Source organism: Bidens hawaiensis, unplaced genomic scaffold (genome assembly GCF_021521415.1).
Source record: "Bidens hawaiensis isolate Kalapana, Puna unplaced genomic scaffold, B.hawaiensis_p1.1 tig00029360_1, whole genome shotgun sequence".
Taxonomy (NCBI): domain Eukaryota; kingdom Viridiplantae; phylum Streptophyta; class Magnoliopsida; order Asterales; family Asteraceae; genus Bidens; species Bidens hawaiensis.
The window spans coordinates 12,432-20,212 of record NW_027494862.1 but is presented as its reverse complement, the minus strand read 5'-3'; positions in this window follow the sequence as shown (position 1 = coordinate 20,212).

The following is a 7,781-nucleotide window of genomic DNA, read 5'->3' as shown; positions in this document are numbered from 1 at the left end:
TATATATCATCTTTTCCTAACTGCTTTTTGTTTTTTGCAGTGTCGGATTCCAATGAAGTGTATGTTCCACGATGGAACATCCGCCGAGGAACAACCCTTCGCACGCCTGTGGAGTGCGTGGAGTGGGCTCGTCACGCAGCTCCCAGTGGTGCGTTGGGGGAAGCAATGGCTAGCTACCAGGAGGGTAGGCTAACCAACGAGCTTCGGATTCTCCTGGCCCGGATGCAGCCGCGCGTCGAGCTGCTCTGTCGTGAAAACGACAAGTTAAAAGCAGCTCGTATTCAAGAAGTAGCTCAGGCGCGGGCTGTTCGGGAGGAGAACAAGAGGCTTACCGCAGTGGCTGCGGAAAAGGAGAAGGCCTTCAAGGCCCTCGAGGTTGAAGTTCAGGCCCGGCTCGAGGCCCGTTCCAAGGCTACCCAAGCTGTTAACGAACAGCTTCGGCTGGCTAAGGAAACTGCACGGAACGCAACTGAGAGGGCCACCAAGGCTGAAGCTGTTGCTGAGCCTCTACGCCTCGAGAATGTGGAACTTAAAGCCAGACTAGAGGCGCTCCAACAGGCTCATGATGCCTTGGCGATGGAAGACGCCAAGAAGCTCCAAGAGATCTTGGACCAGAGGGGGGTGCTTGACCATACTGAGCGGAAGCTAAAGGGCGTTGAAGAGGCTGCGGCTAAAGAAGTGTTGCTTGCCAACCTCAACAAAAGTGAAGCCGAACGCGCCCGTAACCAAGCTCAAGCCGCCCTCCAGGAGGCTCTGGTTGCCAAGGAATGGCTTCTTCAAGAAGCGTTGTCTCAGGTATGTTTAATTTCATTATATCTTTACGCTTTTCTTTGTAAATAGAAAAGGTTTTGATACTTGTATTTTTTCCTTTTGTAGGTTGTGCATCGGGTCTTCACGGATACGTCTTATGACGATGCTATGAGCGCAGCCCTCAACGCTTCTCATGAGGATGGGGAAAAGGCCGGCTTCCTGCTTGGTCTAGGGTTTGTTGAGAAAGGCATCCCGCCTTCCAACTTCCCTTTATATGACGTTGATACTGAAGCTGTATATGACCAAGCAGTGAATGAGTATGCCGCCTTCCCGCATCCGGTGGTAGAGAAGGTGAACGAAGTTGCTGTTGCTGATGATGGGCTAGTTATCCTTAAAGCTTTCCTTGAACCGCCATGTTCTACTGATGGTGCGGGTCCAAGTGGAAGTGGTCCTGAAGCTTGATCCTGAAGATCCCTTTCCACCATTATAGATTTTTATTTTTGTATAGCTTCTTTTGTTTGCGGGTATGTACCCAGCAATCTGTAATATTTGAATTTCGATGGAATAAAGATTATTTGCCAATTCCTTGCCTTGTTTATTTCACGCATATTTTGTTTTAACTTAGCAATTTCTTTAGTACTTAGATAAGTTAACTTTTCAACGTGGCAGATAATAAGTTAAAGTTTTGCGTCCTCTTTCGTGATTGTGCGGATAAGACCGTCACTTGCACTTAGTAGGATGGCTAAGCTTTACCTACATCTGACCTGCGTGGAAGTTTTCCTCATCTTTTCCTTTGAAATTTTCTAAGTGTTTAGAATAAGTTAACCTTTGAACGTGGTAGATAATAGGCTGAAGTTTTGCTTCCTCGTTCGTGATTGTGCGGGTAAGACCGTCACTTGCACTTAGTAGGATGGCTAACCTTTACCTACATCTGACCTGCGTGTAGGTTTTCCTCATCGTTCTGTTAGAATTTTTCTAAGTATTTTGAATAAGTTAACCGTTCGACGCGTGGTTGTCAATAGGTTAGTTCGGTTTCTTCTATCATGATTTGTGCGGTTAGGACCGGCACTTTCATTTAGTAGGATCACCAAACTTTACCTATGACTGACCTGCGTGAAGGTTTGTCGTTTTTTGTGTTTATGCGGGTTTTGCCGCCTTCCACAAGCAACAATTTCTTTATACTTATTTATGCGGTGAAAGCCGGCATCAGTGTTGAATAAATTAACCGTTCGACGCGCGGTTATCAATGGGTTCAGTTTATCATGATTTGTGCGGTTAGGACCGGCACTTTCACTTAGTGGGATCACCAAACTTTACCTATGACTGACCTGCGTGAAGGTTTGTCGTTTTTTGTGTTTATGCGGGTTTTGCCGCCTTCCACAAGTAACGACTTCTTTCCCACTTATGTATGCGGTTAAAACTGGCATATCAGTGTGGAAAGTTCATAAGTATAAATGTAAGATTATCAGCATCAATGTTCTAAGGAGAATCATTTCCATTAGAGTGGCTGTGGGCCTTTTCTTTACAAGTTTGGAATTGATCTACATGCAAACTGTGTAATTGAGCTCCCTTCAATGTTGTTGGGATGGGAGTGCCATCGAGCCAATATGCACCTGGTTCGGGATCTCTTTGTTTACTCAGTATGTAGTCTCCAACATTGAAGCTGCAATTTCATTCGTGTTTTCCCCAGCTGGGGTTCTACACGCATCGGCCTGCTCAGCGTTCGTTACGCCACGAGGTGCGCGAGCGTCCCATCTCTGACAAATGCCTCGACGATGTCCTTCATGTCTGTGCATTCTTCAGTGTTGTGGTCTTTTGTCCTGTGAAAGTCACAGTATTTGCTCCGATTAGCATTGTGACGATGTCGGATTATTGGAGCCTTTGGCCATGGGAGCTCCTCAGTGGCGAATATCTCGGTGACGCTTTTGGTAAGTGGCGTCCATCTGGAGTTCTGGTTCGACTGTACGTTATCCCTTCCACCTAACCGATGTTGCAAGCCGGATGAGGTGTCAAAGTTTACCCTTGACTGCCAAATGCCTAGCTTCCGCTTTTTGTTTAGTCGGGCGGTAAGGATGTTGTCTTCTCTTGTTTTCTGGGTGTAGAGTTTTGTGCTCTGTGGGAGATCTCTACCCAGTTGCTTTTCCGTTTCCGCAAAGCGTTTGGCTGCTGTCATGATGGCATCCCATGTGGATGGCATGCCATCTCTACCCGTTAAGGTGCGGATGAGCTCTGGGTCGTTCGCGCCCTGGATGAAAGCAGCGCGAACAAGATCTTCGCTGATATTACCCAGACTTAGCTTCTTTGAGTTGAAGCGAGTGATGAAGTCTGGCAAAGATTCATCTTTTTCTCGAATGCAATTGAGGATTGTCCATTGCTCCTCGGTATACTTTCTTTGTTGGCTGAAGTGTTGGCTAAACTTCTGCTGGAAGTCTTCCCAATCGTAGATGTGGTGGACCGGTAGACGATCGAACCACGCTCTAGCTGCCCCAACAAGCGTCATTTGGAACATGTAACACCACGTAGGTTCCGTCCAACTACTGACGGTTGCCCCCGCTATGAACCTGTTCAAATGATCGTCTGGATCAGATATACCATCGTAAGTGCCGATGTTGGACATCTGTTTGGCACTTTTCGGGACGATTGCTTCCGCAATGTCCCTTGCAAATTTGGACGTTCCCGCCTTTGCAGCAGTTGGTGTAAATGTTTTGGAGAAGTCACGTGGGTTTCCACCCGCGTTTTTTGGTTTGAAGGTTTCTCCAAAACGGCTTCTCGGTTGGGAGTCCGTTTCCTTACGCTTCCCTTTCGCCCTATGACGAGGGTTTGCGTCACTATCGGATTCCTCCGAATCATCGTCCAAGTACTCTCCGAATTCCTCAGGCTGTTGGAGTGAACGTAAGCGTTCATCCAACTCAGCTTGGAATTCTTTTTGACGTGCTTCCGCCCACGCTTTAACTTCATCGAGTGTTTGGCGGGGGAGCCTCGTTTTTTGTCTCTCTAACCGGGTATCGGTGAATCCTAGTGAGAGATTATTTACTGCACTTGCCCCAGCTTGGGTAACTGGGGTAGTGTTCGTAAAAACTGTGTAGTCGCCGGTATTCCCCCCAGTAGTTGGGGTTGTGGTTACCGGAGTTTCTTTAACCATCTTTCCAGAAGTTTGAAAAAACTGAAAATGAAGTTCTAGCTTTTACCCACGGATGGCGCCAATGAAGAAACACTAAATGACCCCGGGCAGATTACGGATAATCTGGGGGTTAAATAGATGTTTCCCACGAGGGGTTAGACCCGGCAAAGATGGTTCTTCTGATAACCTGCAAAACAGACACCGTGAGCTCGTCACTGAGAAGGGGGGGTACCTCCTTGTGACCACCCTCCGGCGTGAGAATCAGACTAGATTGCTCTTGAATATAAGTGTATATTAAGAGATTGCTAGAGCAGATATCAGGTATAAGATATAAGATACCAGATAAGATGAGATGATCATACCATTTGGGGTATTTATAGCCGAAGGTAGGTTTCCAAGAAGGTGTAGCCGGCTGAATAGTATTCCTGTTCTACCAACTGTGGCCTACGCACGTGCCATGCTGGTAGTTGGTGGGTAAGCAGCGGCCGACAGTGACCAGGCCTGCTGTGTACTATTCCTTTTCCACCAACTGCAGGCTATGCACGTGGTATGACAGGAGTTGGTGAGTAGGCAGCGGCTAATAGTGACCTACAGTACAAGAGCACGCTGCTCGCCATACTGTTGTCAATGAGCTGTCGTATCTCTGGTCAGATCTTTTGCCCATACCTCTTCAGGTACAGTACAAAAGATCCTCCAGTATCGTACGGACTGGCTCATTTGGGCGGGAGTATTCCCCCTCCCGCCTTTGTGCGGGATTGTTCCCGGCTTTGCTCATTCCTTCAGGTGACTACTGAATTATTGAGAGCTAAGTGCCTTGTGCGTGTAGCCTTGCTGCGCGGGTGGCCTTCCCTGATGGCTTGTATCCGCAGCTGCGGGAACAGGCGGAGTACTTCACCATTGGGAGGCATTTCCTGCGGGAACAACTTGCGTACTGCGCGTAAGGACATCACGTCTCTGAGCATGGTGGGTCCTGCGGATCCAGTTGGTTTCTGCGCAGACGTCTCTCTTCAAGGTGAGTCCTGCGGGTCCAACTGGGCTCTGCTGGGACCTACCTCTTCATGGCGCCATCCGTGGGTCCTGCGGATCCAGTTGGTTTATCTATATATACAGTTATACATCCATTATCAACTCTCAAATTTTATTAATTTTGTATATTTTTTATATATTTTCATGTCTACCAAAAAAACCCTAGTTGTTCAAACTTTCATTCACCATAGAATTGAATTTCTATAACTTCCAACTAGATTATGTATTTAAGTGGGATATCTCTATCCCATTTAGCAACATAAACACAACAAATTTTCAGATTTTTAACTTATATTTTCATGTCTTCATGCACCCAAAATTATCCGGTTTAAGATTAAACCAAGTGCTTAACTTTTGGTTTACCATCAATATATTGTAGCTATATGATCTCCCAGACTTGATTTTATCTCTAAATTTTACAGAATTTAAGCTTCGTCTCTTAGTTAATCTTATCATCATAGAGCTCCTCCACGGACTACACGATTTGGACAGTACGTGAAAATTAAAGTCATGCATATTCCGAGTGCAAGATTTATTAGAGACTATCGGACCAATTACTGTAAACACGTTGACCAAAAGTTAAGCTATGCCGGATGAACTCTATCAAGCTATTCCGGAAGAACTCGTGATGCATGGCTAAATAGATATGGGGCTTGTTGAAGACCTGTTATGTTAGGGTTGAAAGGGTTCGAGAACCCAGGATCGAGTCCCTCCCGTACGAGTTCAAATTGCTCAAGATGTCAGAGACGGGTTCAATAAACAATTTTGCAACGAAGCTTAGTCATGTAGCTTCTAAAGTAAGTAATCTTGGAGAAGAATGCATGGGAAGAAAGGTGTTGGTAAGGAAACTCTTAATGTCCGTTCCAAGATGACGTTACTCAGCAATTGTTGCCACCATCAAGCAAGTTGCAGATCTAAAAACAATGACGTTTCAAGAGGCGGTCAGTCGATTGAAAGCCTACGAGGAACGACTTGGGGAAGAAGCAAAACTGGAGAGGGCATAAGTAAACAATAGCAATTGTTGTATACTTAGGAGGAATGGAAAGCTAAAAAATTAGTCACGGTAAAATGGTAATCAAGTCAAGTCAAGGCTGACAAAGACCGAGAAAATTATAAAACAAAGCGCGTGGTAAAGAGAAAGAACTGAGAGCTAAAAAAGATCGATCTAAAGCTCAAGTTGACCGACCAGGGCACTTTTCCTCGGCATGTCCATCATGGAAGCACAAAAACAAAGCTATTTTCAAAGCCAATGATTTGAAGACGGAAACAATCTTTGATACCACTTTACATTTTATCCTTTCTTTCTTTGGATAGTTACTAGATTCAAAAATGTTAACATTTCTTGGACTAAGTGGCTTCAATCCACTTCTTTTCATGTAATTTTGGTTTGTTGATGTTTGCATAGCATTTTCTAACGATCATCCTTATTATTTCATCTTTTGTGATTTAAAAAGAAATAAAAAAATCTTGCTAAAGAACCGAACCGGTTTACACATGATTACAAAGGATGATGTAGTATAAATAAAGAAAGATTGACTTGATCCACCAACTTGATATGATAAAATACCTGGATCTGTGAGAACGGGGCTAAAAATATCGACCAAAAAATTTCTGTTATGACAGAAAGTAGTGACCAAACAAATCAGTCAGCAACAAGAATAAGCGACCAATCTTATCAATCAGCCACATAGTCTAAGCAATCAGCAATACATCAGACTGTTAGCAACCAGTTTGTGGCATATCAACAGTTTAGCATTATAACGGGTTTGGCAGGTCCAATTCAAGTTCAGCTTAGCTCAAAACATAATTCCTTGTCAAATGGTTTGATTTTGTAGTTAAAGGGGTGCTCGGTTTATCAAATGCAGTGACAATTGTATATATTGAAAAGTTATTGCGAGAGCAACTTAAAGTGGAATACGTTAGCGGGGATTTGCAACGAGGCGAAATCCTCACAAAATCCATGCCACAACTAAAGATTATTTAGATGAGATCTTTTTCCAGTATTGCAAGATTGTAGGGGGGGGGGGATTGTTATACTAATTTTGCGTGAATACCGAGGTAATTTATCGTACTTACAAAACCTAGGGAGTTCTTAAGTTAGTTTTCTCTTAGTTTAGACTAATAAGGATTGATATTGATTAAGGTTTAGTAGGTTTATAAATAGAGGTATTTGTAAACATTATTTGTCACAACAATTAATAAAGGATAAAATCTAGACTACTATTTGATATCATTCATACTTTTAAACAATCCCCTCAACTTCAGTGTTTTGAACATTGTGGTTGAAGTATAAACTGGTTTTTACCGGACTTATTTGGACCCTATTAATTTTTTCTCACATAAAAGTTTCTGGATCTGTCACTACATGAAAGACAATTCCGGGGAACTATTAAATAATTTGTTTTTTATTAGAGTGTATGCAACTCAAATGTCCATGGTGCGAGAGAATGTTATAGAAGGTTGTCATGTAGTAGTTGCAAAAAAGAGGCTAAAGGCTCAACTGTCAACTAGATTTCAATGTAGGGGATTTCTTTAGGCACAAAAGGACAATGTTTGTAATGTTGGTTGCTGGATGGGTAGGCCATGCTCTAATTAGAAAGGTGACCAATTAAAGAAGATAAGAACAACATTAATGTATTAAGTCATGTGTTAAACTAGACATTATTTTTAAAATATTATAAAAATAGAACTTAATGTAAATTCTAGCAAAATACGCAGAACATAAAATCTTGAGGTCTTACGCGACAACATATCCTAAAAGCCGTTTTGTAGAATTCGTTAGGCGCTAGTCGGGTTGTGTGGGATAGACTAGCGATTAATCGGGATTAATCAGATTGAAATTTATATTTAATTTAAAAAAGAATACATACATATATACACGCGC